The following is a 23,360-nucleotide window of genomic DNA, read 5'->3' as shown; positions in this document are numbered from 1 at the left end:
AATAAAATTTCTTCTTCTGGTCTCTGGTGGATTTGACGTTCGAGGAATAATGAGATCTTTTATCCCACGAGTTTTGGACCATGGACAAGGTGACTGGTATGGCTTTGTCCTTGAAAAAGGAGCTCCGAAATATTTTTGAGTTGCAACAAGTATCTATCCCCTCCACCATTAGTGGCTCTTGAATTTCTCCCTCGGTGAGTACCTTTAAGATTAATTACGATGCTAGCTATCCTGACAATGGTGCTCGGGTTGGTTTTGCATGTGTTTACAAAGATTGGTAGGGAAGGTGGCAACGAGGCTGTTTGGGAATAATTGAAAGTCATAGTATTCTGCAAGGAGAGTTGTTTACTATTTGGAGAGGCTTTTTTTTAGCCTGGGACTCGGGACAAAGAGATGTTATTTGTGAGACAGATTATGTGGAGGCCGTATTATTGTCAATAATTTACAGGATTGCTCTGGTTTTATTGATCCTCTGGTGTTGAAAATCCGAGATATCATGTCTTAAAAATGGCGTGCTGATCTCCCGTTGATCTTGAGAGATGCAAATACAGTAGCAAATATCATGGCAAAGACGACAATAAAGATCCTTTCTCCCCAAGTGGAGCTTCTGTTACCTTGGAAGGAGTTTGAGAGTAGTATTCAGCAGGATTGCCTTTCTTAAGCAGATTCTTGTTTGTTTTTCCTTTCTTGATTGTTGTTTGTTTTCTTTCTAGTCACAAAAAAAAAAAAACAGCAATGAAATTTAGAGCGGAAGGCATAAGCAACATCAACAACTAAACTAAGAAAAAAGTTTGGATAAATCTAACGATTTTTTTCTTTATAAAACTAGCTCTATTTTTTGAATTTGAGATTTTTTTTTCATCTATGATGTAAAATTTGTTATTTTCAACATGTCATAAGATTCGATAGTCCTACCTTTGATTTCATCTTTCAGAAGCTGAAGTATATTTGGATGGTGTGTGTCCTGATTGCCATTCAGTAAAGCACGAAATCTTTCAAGGAACTCTTCATAATTTGGGACTAATACGCTCTTCAAAAACTCTGGCAGATGATTATCAAATGGTGTGTATCCTGATTGCCATTTAGAAAAGCATGGAATCTCTCAAGGAGCTCTTCAGAATTTGGGGCTAATGCGCTCTTCAAAAACTCTGCTGAATGATTATCAAGTGAGTTAAGTTCGAGACCTCTTAGCATGTTCCACATTGAAGATCCCATGGCCTTTACATTATGCTGCTTGAAAAAGTTCAGCAACTCAATATGATTCTGCCGGTTATATTGTTCAAAGCAGCTTTGAAGTATCGACGCTTGTTTTTTGACCCAACCATCTTCCTCAGATAATTCAAATTCGAATTTTGTGGCCTTTTTTAATATGTAGATAACATTGGCCATCATGGAGGCTCCCTGCAACTGATAGGCGTAGGCCTTTTTGAACGTGAATTCCAAAGAAGCCTCAAGCTGGTTGACATTCCAATCTATGTAGTGTAAATCAGAGATCGACATCCTTTCGAACCTGAACTTTGGGATTGGGGTATGCTTGGAGGAGTGATTTCAACATGTCTCTATCTTTGAAAGTAGTATCAAGGCAGTTCAATGCTTGGATGGTAATTGGATGAGGCTCACAGGAATAAGAGTTTCCAATTTCAGGAGGCAAGTCGGTGTCCCTAAAATTGTAATCCCTAGTTTTCTTTCGAGGTCGACCATGTCAGCAGTTATGGGGTTATTATTATCATCAGGAAACAGTGACCAAAACGTAACAATTAGGTCATGCATTGTTCAGAATGTTAGGAAAATCTCAGGAAAATTCATCAGTATAGGCATCTTATTTGGATAGAACTCATAAAATCTTGCTTGACTTGCGAGCAAAACTGCATAAAAAGACTATTTAGAGATGGGAGAAGATTGGCCAAAGACTTGTTGACAGAATACACGTTCGTTGGGAACTAGTATCTTGGATACTATGGTGAAGTATTTAATACACTTTTTGATCATATTCATTTGGGTCACGGATCTATCTAGCCTCAACTTGGATTCGCACGTCATCAAAAACTCTTTCCGATTTCTGGCATACATTATCACCAACCAATTGTCCATTTCAAAATGGTTGATCAATCTTATGCTATCCACTGTTAATTCTATAATTATATTATGTCAGTTTACATGTTATTTTATCTTTTGGATCATAAGATTTTCGAAGAATATAATTATAATTGAAATTTGTTAGAAGGTTAGGATGGTTGGTTACATTTTTTATATATGATATAGTAAATTAATTGGTGTATGTTATAATCTCTATGCAACTTTAGCAAAAATTAAAAAATGCTGCTGGAACTAAAACATATTTTTTAGTATGTTAGTTATTTTTGTTGAACTTAAACATTCAAAGTGTTTCATTTAAATACATTTTTAGCATTAGTCTTAGGCTTTTAGCCTTTTCTTTTTTCTTTTAATTCAGTTTTTCCTAAACTTTTGAAAGGTGCAGATGATTCTGTCACAAGTTTAAATTATCGCTGCTTGATTTTGATTGCTAATTTATATAATTCTATTGCATCAGATATCATTTGTTATATATTAATACTTTCCCATTTTATGGATGACTATAGATTTTTTATGTTTGTCTTTATCTTAAACTTGCTACACGTCTAATTTCATATTCCAACCAACGATTTTATTTTATAAAAGTATATTTTTCTCCACAAAAGATTAATTATTTGTTTTAATAGTATAACTTTTTGGGTTACTCTTGAATCTACTTTGTTACTTTTTTTTATTGGTTCTGATTCTGCTTTGCAACATAGCATATGCTTTTTTTTAATTTGTTCTCAATTTGGCTTATGTGTTTGTTATATGTCTTTGGTTGTTATAAACATTAGCTAAATATATATGATTCAGGCATTCATCTATTTATTTTTAGAATTATTTATTGCAATTTGAATACTACTTTATATTATTGTTGGTTCTAACTTTTTCTTTTCCTCCTTTTAGGAAGCTACTATAGAACCTTGAGCCATCACTCTTTTTTTCCTCCTATTTTCAGATTTTATTCTTATTATTTGATTCGTTAGCTAAAACATTTGAGATTTCTTAGCACCTAAATTTTCAGACAAATTTAAATTATAGTTGTACCTGAGTCTGAGTATAGTTTTCATAATTTGGGATTAGGTATATCTTGAATTATACTTAGAAAATGAAAAATAGGATTAATTTCGAGTAATGTACCTTTATCTTATAATAATTATTTTATTTTATTTTAATTTTTTATGTTAGTAGAATGATTGGTTTTATGCTTTGCTCAACAAAGAGACCACGAGTGGATTTAAAGTATTCAATGATTTCTATAGATGAAAAAGAGTTTCAGAAGTTAGTAAGCTAATTGAAATTTTACAACTGAGATAAGCTTAAAACTTAAATTCTTCATTATTGTCAACTATTGTTACTCAAATTTGATTTCTTTTCTTTTCCATTATTTAGTATTTTGCTTTTTTCTGTTGCACCTTTTTATTTTTGGCTCCCTGCAACAATTACTATAGATGGATTTCAATGAAACATCATGTTGCTCCATGTTTTGATATGAATATTCTGCATTATTAGATGTTAGATGTTAAAAGAATCATGTCAATAAAGATAAGTAGTCTAAAATGGACGATAAAGTGGTGTGCATGATGGGATAAATGGTACAAGAAAAATCTAATGGAGATACACTACTAATTTCATTGGTAAATATTGTACCGTTTCTTATAGAAAAAGTAGATGCCAAAGACAAGGATTTGAAGGTGGTGTTAGATAATAAGAATATAGTTGAATGGATAAAAAAAGTGAAGGAACATGTAAATTGGGAGATATAGTTCTTGAAAAACAAAACAGTTAGCCTCGGGCTATCAGGCATATATTTGATATATGCGTTGTGGTCAAATGTGATAGGAAGTTCAGAGCCAAATTAAAAAATGATTGGGACCAAAAGGCGATTAGTGAAAAAGGGAAATGGACGAGCTAGGTGCTATGAGAACATGATTTACCAAGAAAAATGACATAATATCAATTAAAACGAGGCGCTTAATGTTAATAATTTTAGAGACAAAATAGTGAGCTGTGTATGAAGGACACGAACACTAGGGCTGCATTTGTTTTCAGGGATAGGACACTAAGACAGAGATACGGAGACACAAAATCATGTATGATAGATGAGACATGGACAGATACATTGTGTCCAAGGACATTGAATCAGTGTATTTTGTGTCCATCTTGACAGGAAGGACACAGAGACACTAACAAGGGACATAACTTATTTTTTATTTTTTATTTCATTATTCTTGTTAATTTTTTATAATTATATTTTTTATTATTATATTTTTCTTCTCAAATTTTTTAAATAAAAAAATGTGAATAAATTGAATTTTCATAATTTGCTCTAATTTATCACCAAACAGAATACAAGAACACAATTTTGTGTCTCTGTCTTTTGTGTCTTGTTCTTAATGTCTTGTCTTGTCCTCTTCTCAGAAACAAACGCAGCCTAGGAGACTATCACGAGATTGAATCGGTTCTGAAAGTGGAGTGCAGGTGCTATTGATTTTTTTCGTAGTTGATTTGAATACTACATCCTATGTAATAGTTGGAAGTGTAACACCCTATCACACAGAGCATTACACCTAGGATGTAATACAGTGGTGGTGAGGTGCTACGACCTCTAAAATAAAATGTGTACATATAGTAGCAAAAGAATTATAATATACTAGGAGCCTTGAATAATAGAGGAAATAAAAATCGCGAAATAAAAGCGCAACGCTCAAGAAACGAGTTAACTTGCGTGCTAAGAACGCTATAACCATCAAACATAAGATTATAAAAGTAGGAATAGAGTGCCAAAGATACAAAATAACAAGCTCCTAACTCAGCCCGCGAAGCCAAGGCTGGCCGGAGAATATTTACACATATATACATACATATCTAAAACCCAGATGTACATAAACAAAATCCTACCTCTCCATAAACCTCTAAGAGGACCAAAAAGAATAAGTTATGCAGAGAGAAAGCTAAGTACATATATATACATCTCTGTATAACAAAATAACCCAGTAACCACTTCGCTTCAGGAGCCCAGACGCCTAACGAGATGCCTCTCGACCTGCATCTGAAAAACAACAATATAGTACGGAAAGAGAACCGAAGGTTCTCAGTATGGTAAAGGTGTCACACACATAATATATAAGGTCCTGGGAATGCCAAAGGCAATCCTAGAACACCGACACTCAGATTATAGATCTTAAAGTATTAAACAGAAGCCATAAAAGGTGGTTTTTCTAAGAATATTTAATTCTAACTTAACTTAACCTTAAAATCTAAGTCACATACTGTCATTCCTCCATACTTCCAATTCCGTCATGCATTTTCACAGACAAATAAACAGATAAAGGCAAGCACAAGAAGGTTACAATTACTGCAGGTAACAAATATACATTTAACATGGCAAGTACACATAGGCATACCTAATTAAAGCACAAGCAAATAATTCAAGTATTATGCATATGATGCATGCCTGTCCTATGGCTGATGAGGCTCATCTGTCGGTTATCCAGCCAACCCAACAAGTCTGAATTGTACTTAGACGGTCTCCCGACGTGCATCCCCAAGAGTCTATGCATAGCTTTATCTCAAATAATCAATATTTCTCAATGGGGGTAACATTCCCAAGAATTTATATAGTGCCCGGTCACACTTATGTCGTAGGGTCAACAGAGTATCGAGAACCTCGTATCTCAGAGCATTAAATTATTCAAGCCAAATTTCATACATAATCTTTCATCAGAATATCCAGTCAAGCATCATATATGACTTATCCATAACATCTCATAATCAATTCATCACTTTTCAACTTTATTTCACCTTCAAGTTATCCTCATTTCCTAGCTTCATATGATTATCAAGTTCAACACTATTATTTATGACCAATGGAATGAAAATAGAGGTTTAATAGTTTGAAATAGGTTTTAAAAAACCTTAAAATTATGTTTGCTGGAAAAGGGTGCCACGCGTACGCGTGGAATTGCAAAAACGCAGCTCGCGCGCGTCCCTTGTCATGCGTACGCGTAGGTGAAATCTTCATGTCACGCGTACGTGTGACCCACGCGTACGCGTGGACATGCTTTTTACCCCTTACGCGCACGCATGGACTGTCGCTTACGCATCACCGAAAATCCACTCCACGCATACGCGTGGGTGTACGTCCTTTAAAAAAAATAAGGCAGATGCATAACAATACAGCAGTAGCAGAATTGAAAAAAAAAGCAAAGCTGCAGAATTAGTTTCAAACACATTTTATAAACTCAATTTTCCAAAGGGCATAACTCAGTCATTTCAAATCGTTTTTCTTCCGTTCTTCGAACGGCATAAACTTCAAGAGTCCAATTTTCGTTTAAAACATGTTGTAATCAATTTGGGGTTCTAGAAGTCAAGTTATAGCCCACCAAAGTTCAGACCAAAACCAAATTTTTCAAACTCTTTAAACCTCATTCTCATCCACAATTTTCATTCCATTCACTTTCAACATATCAATTCCAACACAACACCCAGCAACAACACTCAACCAAATATATTCATCAACAACAATATCTAACACATTTAATCATGATTCTTTCCAACTCGACATAACAACCACCATCCACAATCAATTACTAATTATCCATAAACACCAACCAAATATACTCAATAACAAATTACTAAACATTAATCATACTACTGCATTCCAACTTATCCTATAGTCATCTAGCCTAAGTTTTCACAAAACATTATATATTAAATGCAAGAAACCTAAACCATACATTGGCCGATTTTCACGTAACGACCAAAGCTATTTATTCAAAATCAAGACAGCCCCTCAGAACCTCAACTAATCAGCTTCCTCCAAGTTTCAGTATCCACAATTTCAAGCTCCAATTATTTATTCACAACCTAATACACATTCATAACACGTATATATCCAATTTAATACACAAAGCTCAAATTCAATAAAATTAAAATAGAATTATCCTATCCTCACCTTACCCAAGCTTCACATAAGCAAGAGTGAACATTTTCTTCAAGCTAATTGGATACTAAAACATCAGAAATCAAAGAAATTCAACCTTCCTATTCATAATTCAAAAATTGGGAGAAAGGAGAAATTGAGGTGAAATAACAAGTTACCTATAAAATTATTCTAGTAGAAACGTAGAGCTCGGTACGGTGATCGCGTGGCCGCAAACGGTGCGGCGATTAGAGCTCGGACGGGGAAGTTACGGGGATCGGAAACCACCGTAAGGGTTTTCGGTAAAGTCTCGTTCTCTTCTCCCCAAGGTATGCTTCAGTTACATTTCTGTTGAAATGAAGGGGATGAAGGGCTTGGGCTCATTTAAAAGGGCTGGTCCGGTTGGACCGACAGCCCAGTTTGGGTCCAGTTCAACCAGTTCGGCTCGTCCGGTCCAATTTTGGATCGATTTCTTCAAAATGAGTGTCAAAATTCTCGTTTTGATGAGCTCTACCCTAATTTAATATTATTTTTTGCATTTCTAATCTTCCTTGTTAAAAACTAATTTATTGACTAATTATCTACTAATTTAACCGGGGTTTACATCCTACCCACCTAACGAAGAATTTTGCGCTCAAAATTCAAATCTAGTTACCTGAAAAAAGATGTGGATAGTCCTTTCGCATATCTGATTCGAGCTCCCAAGTATGTTCCTCGATACCAGCTCGACTCCAAGCTACTTTTACTAATGATACTTCCTTCCCGCGTAATCGTTTAATACTAGTATCATCAATTCTCACTGGAATTACTGGAAGTGTTAGATCTTCTCTTACTTGGATTGGTTCTGGTTCCAGAACATGACTCGTGTCAGGGGTATACTTCCAAAGCTGTGACACATGGAATACGTCGTGCAAATTCGAAAGATACGGTGGTAAGGCAATTCTATAAGCCACTGGCCAAATTCTCTTCAGGATCTCAAATGGTCCAATATAACGAGGATTCAGTTTCTTGGTCTTAATAGCTCTTCCCACTCCAGTGGTTGGTGTTACCTTCAGAAAGACATGTTCCCCTTCTTCGAACTCCAAAGGCTTTCACCTTTGATCAGCATAGCTCTTTTGACGGCTTTGGGCTATAAGCATTCGGTTACAGATCTTCTTTATCTGTTCAGTGGTTTCAGCTATCATCTCAGGTCCTAACAAATTTCTTTCTCCAGTTTCATGCCAACATAGTGGAAACTGACATTTCCTGCCATACAGAGTCTCTTATGGAGCCATTCCAATGCTTGCATGATAGCTATTATTATAAGCAAATTCAACTAATGACATATGCCGATCTCAGCTCGCCGACTGGTCCAACACACAAGCCCTTAGCATATCCTCTAAGGTCTGTATAGTTCTCTCTGATTGACTATCTGCCTGAGGGTGATATGTGGTACTCAAGATTAACTGAGTCCCAAATGCACGCTGAAAACTCTCCAGAACCTTGATGTAAAGCGAGGATCCTTCTCAGATATAATGATAGAAGGCACACCATGCAGTCTGACAATCTCTTTAATATACATTCGGCCTAATTCTTCCATTGTCCAACTTATTCGAATAGGGAGAAAGTGAGCTGACTTTATCAGTCGATCCACAACCACCCAAATAGCATCACAACAAGATCGGGTTTTAGGCAAACCTATCACAAAATCCATAGCGATACTCTTCCATCTCCATTATGGAATCTCTAAAGGCTGAAGGGTTCTTGATGGTCTTTGGTGTTCGATCTTAACCTTCTGGTACGTTAAACATTTAGATACATGCAATGCCACATCATTCCTCATCCCTGGCCACCAGAACATCACTTCCAGATCCTGATACATTTTGGTACTCTCTGGATGAATTGAGAATCCGCTTTTATGAGTTTCCTTCAAGATGTTTTGTTGTAGGTCTCTGATATCTGGTACAATGATTCAGTTCTTGAACCTCCATAAACCATTCTGACCTTTTAACACTTTCTACTGTTTTCCCTATTCAACTACTGGCAATACCTTATGTAACGTTTCACTATCTTGATGAACTTTCAAAAGTTCTGATTTAAAATCACTTGAGATTTGCAACTGACTCAAACATAGAATTCCAGATTCTTCTCTAACTCCTAAATTCAAACCTTGAAATGCCTTCAGTAACTCTTTTTCTCGTAGCATCACCCAAGCTGCATATAAAAATTTCTGACTCAAGGCGTCCGCCACAACGTTCGCTTTTCCTGGATGATAATTCAATTCAAATTCATAATCTTTTAGAAGTTCCATCCACCTCCTCTGACGCATATTCAACTCTTTCTGCTCAAAAAGATATTTCAAATTCTTATGGTCTGAGAAAACATAAAACTTAACGTCATAGAGATAGTGCCTCCAGATCTTTAAAGCAAACACAACAGCAGCAAGTTCCAAATCATGTGTCAGATAGTTCATTTTATGCGGACTTAACTGCCGTGAGGCATACGCTACGACATTTTGGTGCTGCATTAGAACGCACCCTAAACCCTTCAGAGATGCATCGCAATACACTTCAAACAGTTCACTTGGTTCAGGTAATACCAACACGGGTGCAGTAGTCAATCTGTGCTTCAATTCTTGAAAACTCTCCTCACACTCCGGAGTCCAGATAAAAAGCGTATCCTTCCTAGTCAATTTATTTAAAGGTAAGGCGAGCTGTGAAAATCCTTTAATGAATCTCTGATACTATCCCGCCAAACTTAGGAAACTCCTAATCTCTATTATTGAAGTTAGTCACTCCCATTTCATCACTGCTTCTACCTTAGCAGGATCCATGGCTATTCCCTGCTTACTCACCACGTGACTGAGAAACTTTACCTTATTCTTCCAAAACTCGCATTTAAACAACTTAGCGTACAACTTGCTGTCTTTTAGAATTTGTGGCACAGTTCGCAAGTGATTAGCATGCTCTTCTCCAGTCTTAGAGTAGATAAGAATATCATCAATGAAGACAATAACAAACTTGTCCAAGTACGGCCAGAAAATTCTGTTCATATAATCCATGAATACTGCTGGAGCATTAGTTAATCCGAAAGACATCACTGTATACTCATAATGATTATAACACGTCCTGAAAGCAGTTTTCGGAATATCTTCATCTCTAACCCTTATCTATTTTAAACCTGTTCATACCTTGGGTCGAGCTGTCCGAACCGGGATGTTCAGTAGCAAAGCGACCGACCAGTTTAGGTCAAGCGGACCGACTTCTTTACGAAGAACTCGGCCAAATCGACAGGAAAGCCCAGTAAAAGGCCCAAACGAAGGAACACAACCCAATCCAAAGGCAGCCCAAGCCTACAGAGAGAAGGGCGGTTCCGTTGAAGATAAGCTGACCTCACCCAAAGATAAGATAAGATAAGATAAGATACTAACTTATCTTATCTAATAAGGTCACTCTACACCATTATAAATACACTGGAGCACCCAGGTATAACTCATACTCTGATTCTACATAAAACCTGCTTAATACCCGTGCTAACTTAAGCATCGGAGTCTCTTGCAGGTACCCCCCACCCTCCGGTGACCAAGGATCAGCAGTGCAGCAAGTCCAACAAGTCGGACATAACAGCTCCGGCCGCCATTAGCCAGCCGGACACGCCATCTCCGACCAGCATAGAAGATCTCGTCCGAAGATCGACCTACAGTTTCAGGTAACCCTTGAAACATTGGCGCCATTGCCGGGGAACCTGGAAGTCATCCCACCACCATAGCAGACGACCATGACAACGACCGCGACTCAGATCTAGAAAACAGAAAGCCGCACAAAAATGCGGACACCACACTGAAAGATACCCCGGAATCCAACGGAGACAAAAATTCATCAAATCCGGGACCAATAGAAGCGCTTCAAGATCGCTTGAAACAACTTGAGAAAGAAACCCAACAACAACGGGAAATCGGAAAGGATCTACAAAGAGAGGTACGGCGACGTCGAGAATTGGAAGAAAAACTACAGCAATTAGAAGCCGATCTCAAATCGAAAACTTCTCGGACTACTCCTGAGGAAAATTCACGCAAAGAACAAGATCCATTCACCAGGAAAATCATGAAAACCAAAATTCTAAAAGACTTCAAACTCCCGGATATGATTTTGTACGACGGCACCACAGATCCCAACCATCATCTCAGCAATTTCAGAAGCAGAATGTACCTTACCGATGCCTCAGATGCTGTTCGCTGCAAAGCTTTTCCAACAACTCTCACGAAGACAGCAATCAGATGGTTCGACAACTTACCTCCAAAGTCCATCTCAAACTTCGATGACCTGGCCAAAAAGTTCCTGGCCAGATTCTCCATCCAGAAGGATAAGGCCAAGCACGCCCCCAGTTTACTAGGGATCAAGCAAGGAGATCAGGAGGGCCTCTGCAACTACATGGAAAGATTCAACAAAACGTGCATGGACATACAAAGTTTACCAACAGAGGCCGCCATCATGGGACTCATCAATGGCCTACGAGAGGGACCATTTAGCCAATCTATATCAAAGAAGTACCCCACTTCCTTAGACGAAGTACATGAGCGAGCAGAAAAATACATCAACATGGAAGAAAACGCTCGGTTGGGAGAATCCTCAAAATCTGGGGCCCCCTACCGGGATAAAGACAAGGAATCCAAAAAGAAAGAAGATCGACAAGGGGAGAAAATAAAAAAATACCATAATTACACTCCTCTCAGGGCATCCCTGGTCGACGTGTACAAAGAAGTCTGCCATACAGAGAAAATCCCCCCAGCGCAACCACTCAAAGGCAAAAGGGGAGGAGAAAACCGGAAGGAATATTGTGAATACTATCGAGTCCGAGGGCACTCGACCAACAAGTGCTTCGACTTAAAGAATATCATAGAAAAATTGGTAAGAGAAGGAAGATTAGATCAATTTCTGGCCACCCGAGATGATGACCAAAGAAAGAGACGAAGGGACGAAGATGACGGACGAGCTGAACGATCACCTCGGACACCAGAAAGACACGTCCACATGATACACGGCGAATTCGCAGGAGGTGGGATCTCCAAATCATCTCACAAAAGATATCGCAAAGAAGTATGTCATGTCGAGGGAAAGGAGGAAGCACCCGACATCCCTGCGATAACATTCACTAAAGAGGATGCATCCGGCATCATCTCGGGACACGACGATCCCATGATCATCACTATCATACTGGCAAACGCCAATCTACATCGCACATTAATAGACCAAGGGAGTTATGTCGACATCTTATTCAAAACAGCCTTTGACAAACTCGGCTTAGAAGAAAAGGAACTTAGGGCATACCAGAACAGCCTGTTCGGACTAGGAGATACCCCGGTACAACCACTGGAATACGTATCGCTACACACAACCTTCGGAAAAGGGAACCAATCCAGGACCCTCAAAATAGACTACATTGTGGTCGATGTAAGTTCAGTCTACAATGCTCTAATAGATCGGAAACACTCAATCAACTCGGCGCGATAGTCTCGACTCCACATCTATGCATGAAATTCCCAACTACAGAAGAGATAGCCACGATAAAAGTAGATCAGAAGATGGCACGCCGCTGTTATAACGAAAGTCTAAACCTCAGAGGCAGAGGAGAGGAGTTTTATACAATTGAACTTGGCGGAGTTCAGCGACGAGAGAAACTCCGACCGCAGCCAGAAGGTGAGACAGAGAAGATTCAGATCGGAGACACCTCAGACAAAACAACTAATATCGGCACGATCCTAAAAGGAGATTCAAAAGAATTACTGATACAATTCTTACGAGATAATGTTGACCTCTTCGCATGGAAAGCCGCAGACATGCCGCGCATAGACCCTAAGCTAATGAGCCACAAGTTGGCGGTCTATCCGGGATCTCGGCTGGTGCAGCAGAGACGAAGAAAACTTGGAGCTGAGCGATCCCAAGCTGTGTAAGAGCAGGTACAGGCACTACTGGAGGCAGGATTCATAAGAGAAGTCAAGTATCCACTATGGTTAGCCAACATCGTCTTGGTGAAAAAATCAAATGGGAAGTGGCGAATGTGTACTGATTACACCGATCTCAACAAAGCCTGCCCAAAAGATCCTTACCCACTCCCAAGTATCGACGCTTTGGTCGATGCTTCCTCCGGATATTGATACCTCTCGTTTATGGATGCATATTCGGGATACAACCAGATCCCCATGTATCCACCAGATCAAGAAAAGACCTCATTTTTAACGCCGAAAGCAAATTACTGCTACATCGTGATGCCTTTTGGTCTCAAAAACGCGGGCGCTACTTATCAAAGGCTAATGAACAAAGTTTTTGCAGACCACATCGGAAATATTATGGAAGTCTATGTGGACGACATGTTAATAAAGACACAAAGCGAAGACACATTACTGTCTGACCTGACTCAAGTGTTCGACATTATAAGGAAACATGACATGCGACTCAACCCTGCAAAATGCACCTTTGCAGTAGAAGCAGGAAAATTCCTAGGTTTCATGCTCACACAAAGAGGAATTGAAGCAAACCCAGATAAATGCCAAGCCATACTCAACATGAAGAGCCCCACCTGTGTCAAAGAAGTGCAGCAACTCAACGGAAGACTGGCCGCCCTATCCAGATTCTTAGCAGGGGCAGCAATAAGATCTCTTCCTTTCTATGCTACTTTAAGGAGGGGAAAGCAGTTCGAATAGACGACAGAATGTGAACAGGCCTTCCAAGACTTCAAGAAGTTCTTAGGACAGCCGCCTATCTTATCTCGACCACGAGAAGGAGAACCCCTCATATTATATCTTGCAGTAGGAAGCCGGGCAATAGCCTCAGCACTAGTCAGAGAAGACGAAAGTGGGCAACAACCTGTATACTTCATTAGCAAAGCGCTACAGGGATCCGAGCTTAACTACCAGAGGATAGAAAAATTTGCCTATGCTCTCATTCTAACATCCCGACGACTTCGCCCATACTTCCAGGCTCACACCATTAAGGTCCGAACCAACTAGCCCATAAAAGGAATACTGCAAAAAACAGATTTTGCAGGCAGAATTTTGCAATGGGCAGTAGAGTTGTCAGAGTTTGACCTCCAATACGAACCTCAGACGGCCATCAAATCACAGTATTTGGCCGACTTCATTGCAGAATTCACAGATGCCCTGGAAATCCCCACCGAATGGAACCTCTATGTGGACGGTTCTTCAAATAAAACTGGAAGCGGCGCAGGAGTGATAATAGAAAGCAACCAAGGAACCCAAGTTGATATCTCCCTCAAGTTCGGGTTCCCGGCCTCAAACAACCAGGCGAAGTATGAAGCATTATTAGCTAGTTTGAAGCTGGCTAAAGAGGTTGGAGCTCAAAAACTCAACATTTACAGCGATTCACAAGTAGTCACCTTACATATAACAGGGAGTTACCAAGCCAAGGACCCTACCATGAAAAAATATTTGGATAAAATCAAGGAACAACTCGAACAACTCGGGGAATATAAAATCTACCACATACCCCGCGAACAGAATGCCCGAGCTGACGCACTCTCGAAATTAGCCAGCACCAAACCAGGGGGCAACAATAGAAGCCTCATCCAAGAAATACTACAGAACCCATCAATCTCGGAAGAGGGAAAAGTCCTGGGCATAACAAATCAGGACCAAGAATGGATGACCCCCATAATCAACTACCTCAAAACAGAGACACTCCCTACAGAAGAAAAGGAGGCAAAGAGGTTAAAAAGGGAGGCACAATACTACACCATCATAGACAACATCCTCTACAAAAGAGGGATCTCAATACCATTACTAAAATGCGTACCGACCTCCAACACATGGGAAGTGCTAGAAGAAGTACACGGTGGCATTTGTGGCAATCATCTTGGAGCACGGGCTCTCGCCAAAAAAGTACTCCGGGCGGGGTTTTATTAGCCAACTCTGCAGAAAGAAGCTACAGAATTTGTAAAGACATGTCCACCATGTCAAAAACATGCCAACTTTCACATCGCCTCGCCAGAAGAACTCATCAGCGTGACTTCGCCTTGGCCGTTTGCAAAATGGGGACTCGACCTTCTCGGTCCCTTCCCCCAGGGATCAGGACAAGTTAAATTTCTCATAGTAGGGGTAGACTACTTTACAAAGTGGATTGAGGCAGAGCCCCTAGCCAACGCCACCGCTCAAAGAAGCCGGAAATTCTTATATAGAAACATTGTCACAAGGTTCGGGGTCCCATATTCAATAACCACAGACAATGGCACTCAATTCACAGATGCAGGCTTCAGAAAACTAGTAGCCGACTTGAATATAAAGCACCAGTACACCTCCGTTGAACATCCACAAGCCAATGGACAAGCCAAAGTTGCTAACAAAGTCATATTGGCCGGGTTAAAACGGAGATTACAAGATGCAAAGGGAGCCTGGGAAGAAGAGCTTCCATAGGTCCTATGGGCATATCGAACGACGCCACATTCCACCACGAAGGAATCCCCCTTCCGGTTAGCATACGGAATAGAGACAATGATCCCAGTAGAGATTGAGGAACGATCGCCTAGAGTAGTTCATTATAGTGAGGGAGCAAACTCCCAACTTCAGAGGGAAGAGCTCGACCTGCTACCCGAAATCCAAGAAAGAGCTCGGATCAGGGAAGAAGCGCTAAAACGTCGAATGGCTTCCAGATATAATCAAAGGGTAGTGCTGAGAAGTTTTACGGAGAACGATCTTATCCTAATCCGAAACGATATTGGAACAACTCGACCAGGAGAAGGAAAATTGGCAGCAAACTGGAAAGGACCTTACCGAGTTGTAGAAGTACTTGGGAAGGGCTACTACAGACTGTCTGAACTCGATGGACGAGAACTTCCCAGATCATGGCACGCCTACAACCTAAGAAGGTACTACAGTTAGAAAAGGTAAAAAGATCTCATTATTGGATGCACTCTTTTTCCTGAAAAGGTTTTTTAATGAGGCACCAAGTTGAGACCTAGACACTATCCGACATAAAGGGATGATCCCATATGTATATATTTGCACTTTTCCTTTAGATAAAATATATTTTAGATATTCTACAAGAATTCAAGACGCATTAATCTGAAGCATTCATCGTCCGATTATAAAGCAACAGATCGGTAGAAAGTGAAAAATAATTTCACTGCACGATTGGTGCACGAAATTGTGTTCCACGTTCTTTGTACTTGTGTGAGAGTAACAATATATAATTGTATTGAATCCTCATTGTGGCTCTATGTGTGGACACAACTCCGTTCAACTAACCAGCAAGTGCACTGGGTCGTCCAAGTAATACCTTACGTGAGTAAGGGTCGAATCCCACGGAGATTGTTGGTATGAAGCAAGCTATGGTCACCTTGTAGATCTCAGTCAGGCAGATATAAAGTGACAATGGTGTTTTCGAATATTAATTAATAAAAGAGGGATAGAGATACTCATGTAATTCATTGGTAGGAATTTCAGATAAGCGAATGGAGATGCTTTTCGTTCCTCTGAACCTCTGCTTTCCTGCTATCTTCATCCAGTCAGTCTTACTCCTTTCCATGGCTGGCTTTATGTGATACATCACCACTGTCAAAGGCTACTTTCGGTCATCTCTCGGGAAAATGATCCAATGCCCTGTCACGGCACGGTTAATCGTCTGGAGGCATCACCCTTGTCAATGGCTTCATCTTATCCTCTTAGTGAATAATATGCTCACGCACCCTGTCACGGCACGGCTATTCATCTGTCGGTTCTCGATCATGCTGGAATAGGATTTACTATCCTTTTGCGTCTGTCACTAACGCCCTGCAATCGCGAGTTAGGAGCTCGTCACAGTCATTCAATCATTGAATCCTACTCGGAATACCACAGACAAGGTTTAGACCTTCCGGATTCTCTTGAATGCCGCCATCATTCTAGCTTACGCCACGAAGATTCTGGTTAGGAGATCTAAGAGATATTCATTCTAGCTTATTTCATGTAGAACGGAAGTGTTTGTCAGGCACGTGTTCATAAGGGAGAAGGATGATGAGCGTCACACATAATCATCACCTTCATCACGTTCTTGGGTGCGAATGGATATCTTAGAAGCGAAATAAGAAGAATTGAATAGAAAACAGTAGTACTTTGCATTAATCTTTGAGGAACAGCAGAGCTCCACACCTTAATCTATGGAGTGTAGAAACTCTACCGTATGAAAATACATAAGTGAAGGTCCAGGCATGGCCGAGATGGCCAGCCCCTCTGATCTAAGAACCAGGCGTCCAAAGATGAACAATTACAATAGTAAGAGGTCCTATTTATAATAAACTAGTCACTAGGGTTTACAGAAGTAAGTAATTGATGCATAAGTCCACTTCTTGGGCCCACTTGGTGTGTATTTGGGCTGAGCCTGAGTGTTGCACGTGCAGAGGCCATTTGTGGAGTTGAACGCCAGTTTCTGTGCCAGTTTGGGCGTTCAACTCTGGTTTTGGATCCTTTTCTGGCGCTGGACGCCAGATTTGGGCAGAAGGCTGGCGTTGAACGCCAGTTTACGTCGTCTATTCTTGGCCAAAGTATAGACTATTATACATTGATGGAAAGCCCTGGATGTCTACTTTCCAACGCAATTAGAAGCGCGCCATTTCGAGTTCTGTAGCTCCAGAAAATCCACTTTGAGTGCAGGGAGGTCAGAATCCAACAGCATCAGCAGTCCTTTTTCAACCTCTGAATCTGATTTTTGCTCAAGTCCCTCAATTTCAGCCAGAAATTACCTGAAATCACAGAAAAACACACAAACTCATAGTAAAGTCCAGAAATGTGAATTTAACACAAAATCTATTAAAAACATCCCTAAAAGTAACTAGATCCTACTAAAAACATACTAAAAACAATGTCAAAAAGCGTATAAATTATCCGCTCATCACAACACCAAACTTAAATTGTTGCTTGTCCCCAAGCAACTTAAAATCAAAATAGGATAAAAAGAATAGAATATACTATAAATTCCAAACTATCAATGAAACAGAGCTTCAATCATATGAGCGGGACTTATAGCTTTTTGCCTCTTGAATAGTTTTGGCATCTCACTTTATCCATTGAGGTTCAGAATGATTGGCATCTATAGGAACTTCAGATTTCGAATAGTGTTATTGACTCTCTTAGTTCAGCATGATGATTCTTGAACACAGCTTCTTTATGAGTCTTGGCCGTGGCCCTAAGCATTTTGTTTTCCAGTATTACCACCGGATACATAAATGCCACAGACACATAATTGGGTGAACCTTTTCAGATTGTGACTCAGCTTTGCTAAAGTCCCCAATTAGAGGTGTCCAGGGTTCTTAAGCACACTCTTTTTTTTGCTTTGGACCTTGACTTTAACCGCTCAGTCTCAAGTTTTCACTTGACACCTACACGCCACAAGCACATGGTTAGGGACAGCTTGGTTTAGCCGCTTAGACCAGGATTTTATTCCTTTAGGCCCTCCTATCCACTGATGCTCAAAGCCTTGTGATCCTTTTTATTTGCCCTTGCCTTTTGGTTTTAAGGGTTATTGGCTTTTTGCTCTTGCCTCTTGGTTTTAAGAGCTTTTGGCTTTTTCTGCTTGCTTTTTCTTTCTATTTTTTTTTTCGCCTGTTTTTTTTTTTTTTTCTGCAAGCTTTGCTCTTTGCTGCTTTTTCTTGCTTCAAGAATCTTTTTTATGATTTTTCAGATTATCAAATAACATGTCTCCTAGTCATCATTCTTTCAAGAGCCAACATATTTAACATTCTTAAACAACAACTTCAAAAGACATATGCACTGTTCAAGCATACATTCAGAAAACAAGAAGCATTATCACCACATCAATATAATTAAACTAAGTTCAAGGATAAATTCAAAACTCATGTACTTCTTGTTCTTTTGAATTAAAACAGTTTTTATTTTAAGAGAGGTGATGGATTCATAGGACATTCATAACTTTAAGACAGAGTTACTAACTACTAATGATCATGTAATGAAGACACAAACATAGATAAGCACATAACATAGAAAATGAAAAACAGAGAAAGTAAGAACAAGGAATGAGTCCACCTTAGTGATGTCCTTGAGCTCTTCTATGTCTCTTCCTTGCCTTGGCTGCTCCTCCTTCATTGCTTTTAGATCTTCTCTGATTTCATGAAGGATGATGGAGTGCTCTTGATGTTCCACCCTTAGTTGCTTCCAATAATTGTGTGGAAGAAAATGTATCCCCTGAGGTATCTCAGGGATCTCTTGATTTGCAGTCAAATGTTCTACCACTGAGCTATAGACCCTTGATGGAAGCTTTTGTCTTCCCTTTCCTCTTTCTAGAGGTTTCTCTGGCCTTAGGTGCCATCAATGGTTATGGAAAAAACGAAAAAGCTATGCTTTTACCACACCAAACTTAGAATGTTGCTCGTCCTCGAGCAAAAGAATAAAGAATAGAAGAAGGAGAAGAAGATATGGAGGAGATGGATGGGAGATGTGTATTCGGCCATATGGGTGGGATTGGGTGGGAAAGAGATGTTGAATTTTGAAGGAAAGTGGGTGTTTGGATGTGAGTGGTAAAGAGTTAATAGGGAAGAGTGTTTATTGGGAATAGAGGATGATTGAGAAGAGAGAAGAGAGTGAGTGGAGGTAGGTGGGGATCCTGTGGGGTCCACAGATCCTGAGGTGATTTTGTGAGGTCCACAGATCTTGAGGTGTCAAGGCATTTACATCCCTGCACCAATTTAGGCATGCAAAATGCCCTTTCACACAACTCTGAGCGTTCAGCGCCAGGTTGGTGCCCATTTTGGGCGTTCAACGCCCCTTTGCTGCCATTTCTGGCGTTGAATGCCAGAACCATGCTTGTTCTGGGCGTTCAGCGCCAGGATGCTCCCATTCTGGGCGTTCAGCGCCAGAACTATGCTCTGTTCTGGCGTTTGAACGCCAGACAGATGCTCCTCCAGGGTGTGATTTTTCTTCTTCTGTTTTTGATTCCGTTTTCAATTTTTTTTATTTTGTGACTCCACATGATCATGAACCTAAGAAAACATGAAAAACAATAAAAATAAGAATTAGATAAACATTGGGTTGCCTCCCAACAAGCGCTTCTTTAATGTCAATAGCTTGACAGTGGGCTCTCATGGAGCCTCACAGATGTGCAGATCTTTGTTGAGACTCTCCAACACCAAACTTAGAGTTTGGATATGGGAGTTCAACACCAAACTTAGAGTTTGGTTGTGGCCTCCCAACACCAAACTTAGAGTTTGACTGTGGGGGCTCTGGTTGACTCTGCTTTGAGAGAAGCTTTTCTGCTTCCTCTCCATGGTTGCAGAGGGAGATCCTTGAGTTTTGAATACAAGGGAGTTCTCATTCTATTGAAGGAATATTTCACCTCTGTCAACATCAATCACAGCTCTTGCTGTGGCCAGGAAAGGTCTTCCTAGGATGATGGATTCATCCTCTTCCTTTCCAGTATCCAGGACTATGAAATCAGTAGGTATGTAAAGGCCCTCAACCTTTACTAATACATCTTCTACTTGTCCATAAGCCTGTTTTCTTGAGCTGTCTGCCATCTCTAGTGAGATTTTAGCAGCTTGCACCCCATAGATTCCCAGTTTCTCTATTACAGAGAGGGGCATGAGGTTTATTCCTGAACCAAGGTCACATAGAGCCATAAAGATCATGGTGCCTATGGTACAGGGTATTATGAACTTTCCAGAATCCTGTCTCTTCTGAGGCAATGTCAGTTGATCCAGACCACTTAGTTCATTGATGAACAAGGGAGGTTCAACTTCCCAAGCATCAATGCCAAACAATTTGGCATTCAGCTTCATGATTGCACCAAGAAACTTGGCAGTTTTCTCTTCAGTGACATCCTCATTCTCTTCAGAAGAGGAATACTCATCAGAGCTCATGAAGGGCATAAGGAGGTTCAATGGAATCTCTATGGTCTCTAGATGAGCCTCAGAGTCCTTTGGTTCCTCAGAGGGAAGCTCCTTATTGACCACTGGACGTCCCAGGAGGTCTTCCTCCTTGGGATTCACGTCCTCTCCTTCCCTTACAGGTTCGGCCATGGCGCTTATGTCAATGGCCTTGCACTCTCCTTTTGGGTTCTCTTCTGTATTGCTTGGGAGAGTACTAGGAGGGATTTCAGTGATCCTTTTACTCAGCTGGCCCACTTGTGCTTCCAGATTTCTAATGGAAGACCTTGTTTCATTCATGAAACTTACAGTGGCCTTAGATAGATCAGAGACTAGATTTGCTAAATTTGAAGCATTTTGTTCAGATTTCTCTGTCTGTTGCTGAGTTGATGATGGAAAAGGTTTGCTATTGCTAAACCTGTTTCTTCCACCATTATTAAAGCCTTGTTGAGGCTTTTGATCCTTCCATGAGAAAATTGGATGATTTCTCCATGTTGAGTTATAGGTGTTTCCATAAGGTTCACCTAAGTAATTTACCTCTGCTATTGCAGGGTTCTCAGGATCATAGGCTTCTTCTTTAGAAGATGCCTCTTGAGTACTGTTGGATGCAGCTTGCATTCTATGCAGACTCTGAGAGGTCATATTGACTTGCTGAGTCAATATTTTATTCTGAGCCAATATGGCATTCAGAGTATCAACCTCAAGAACTCCCTTCTTCATAGGCGTCCCATTACTCACAGGATTCCTTTCAGAAGTGTACATGAACTGGTTGTTAGCAACCATGTCAATGAGTTCTTGAGCTTCTGCAGGCGTTTTCTTTAGGTGAATGGATCCACCTGCAGAGGTGTCCAGTGACATCTTTGATAGCTCAGATAAACCATCATAGAATATATCCAGGATGGTCCATTCTGAAAGCATGTCAGAAGGACACTTTTTGGTCAACTGTTTGTATCTTTCCCAAGCTTCATAGAGAGATTCACCTTCTTTCTGTCTGAAGGTTTGAACATCAGCTCTAAGCTTGCTCAGCTTTTGAGGAGGAAAGTACTTGGCTAAGAAAGCCGTGACCAGCTTATCCCAAGAGTTCAGGCTGTCTTTAGGTTGAGAATCCAACCATAATCTAGCTCTGTCTCTTACAGCAAAAGGGAAAAGCATGAGCCTGTAGACTTCAGGATCTATTCCATTAGTCTTAACAGTATCACATATCTGCAAGAATTCAGTTAAGAACTGAAAGGGATCTTCAGATGGAAGTCCATGAAACTTGCAGTTCTGGATCTGCTTTAACAAGAATGTTCTTGTCCTTGCTCCTGCTCATATGACAAAGAAGATGGCACAGAAAAAATAGTAATAATAATATGGATCCTTTATACCACAGTATAGGGATCCTTGTGTTAGTAGAAGAAAAGAAGGGAAGAAAATTTGAACTCAGAGAGAGAGGGGGTTCGGATTTTTGGAGAGTTGAAGGAAAGATGTTAGTATATCAATAAACAAATAGAAGAAGATGAGAGGGGGAAGTGAATTTTAGAAAACAATTTTTGAAAAAGAGTTAGTGATTTTTGAAAATAGTTTTTGAAAAAGGTTAGTATTTTTTTTCGAAATTTTTTTTTAATTAAAAAAATAAAAATAATTAGTTAATAAAAAAGAAATTTTTGAAAAAGAGGGAAGATATTTTCGAAAATTAGAGAGAGAGAGTTAGTTAGGTAGTTTTGAAAAAGTTAAGAAACAAACAAAAAGTTAGTTAGTTAGTTGAAACAAATTTTGAAAACCAATTTTGAAAAGATAAGAAGTTAGGAAGTTAGAAAAGATATTTTGAAAAGATATTTTTGAAAAAGATAAGATAAGAAGATATTTTTGAAAAGATATGATAGAAATTAGTTTTTGAAAAAGATTTGATTTTTAAAATCACAATTAATGACTTGATTCACAAGAAATCACAAGATATGATTCTAGAACTCAAAGTTTGAATCTTTCTTAACAAGCAAGTAACAAACTTGAAATTTTTGAATCAAAACATTAATTGATTAGTTATTTTCGAAAATTTTATATAAAAATAAGAAAAAGATTTTTGAAAAATATTTTTTTTTATTTTTTTTTAATATTTTTTTTTAATTTTCGAAAATAACTAAGAATTTTGAAAAAGATTTGATTTTTGAAAAAGATAAGATTTTCAAATTGAAAATTTGATTTGACTCATGAGAAACAATTTGATTTAAAAAATTTTTTGAAAAAGTCAATCCAAATTTTCAAATTTGATGAGAGAAAAAAAAAGGAAAGATATTTTTTTTTATTTTTGAAATTTTTATGATGAGAGAGAAAAAACAAGTAAAATAATGCAATGCATGAAATTTTTAGATCAAAACAATGAATGTATGCAAGAATGTTATGAATGTCAAGATGAACACCAAGAACACCGTGACTGTCATGATGAACATCAAGAACATATTTTTGAAAAATTTTATATGCAAAGAAAACATGCAAGACACCAAACTTAGAAATCTTTCATGTTTAGACTTTAATAAAC

At 39.2% G+C, this 23,360-nt stretch overlaps 1 non-coding gene across 1 annotated transcript; it reads left to right on the top strand.

Moving 5' to 3' along the window:
- Positions 1 to 21,754: 21,754 nt before the first annotated feature.
- Positions 21,755 to 21,862, top strand: LOC112731626 (small nucleolar RNA R71). The gene has a single exon (XR_003167397.1). It is a non-coding gene; the product is annotated as a small nucleolar RNA R71 (small nucleolar RNA).
- Positions 21,863 to 23,360: the final 1,498 nt, after the last annotated feature.

This window comes from Arachis hypogaea, chromosome 12 (genome assembly GCF_003086295.3).
Source record: "Arachis hypogaea cultivar Tifrunner chromosome 12, arahy.Tifrunner.gnm2.J5K5, whole genome shotgun sequence".
Lineage (NCBI taxonomy): Eukaryota > Viridiplantae > Streptophyta > Magnoliopsida > Fabales > Fabaceae > Arachis > Arachis hypogaea.
Note: the sequence above shows the minus strand (reverse complement) of the source record. Positions and strands in the feature narration are given on the sequence as shown.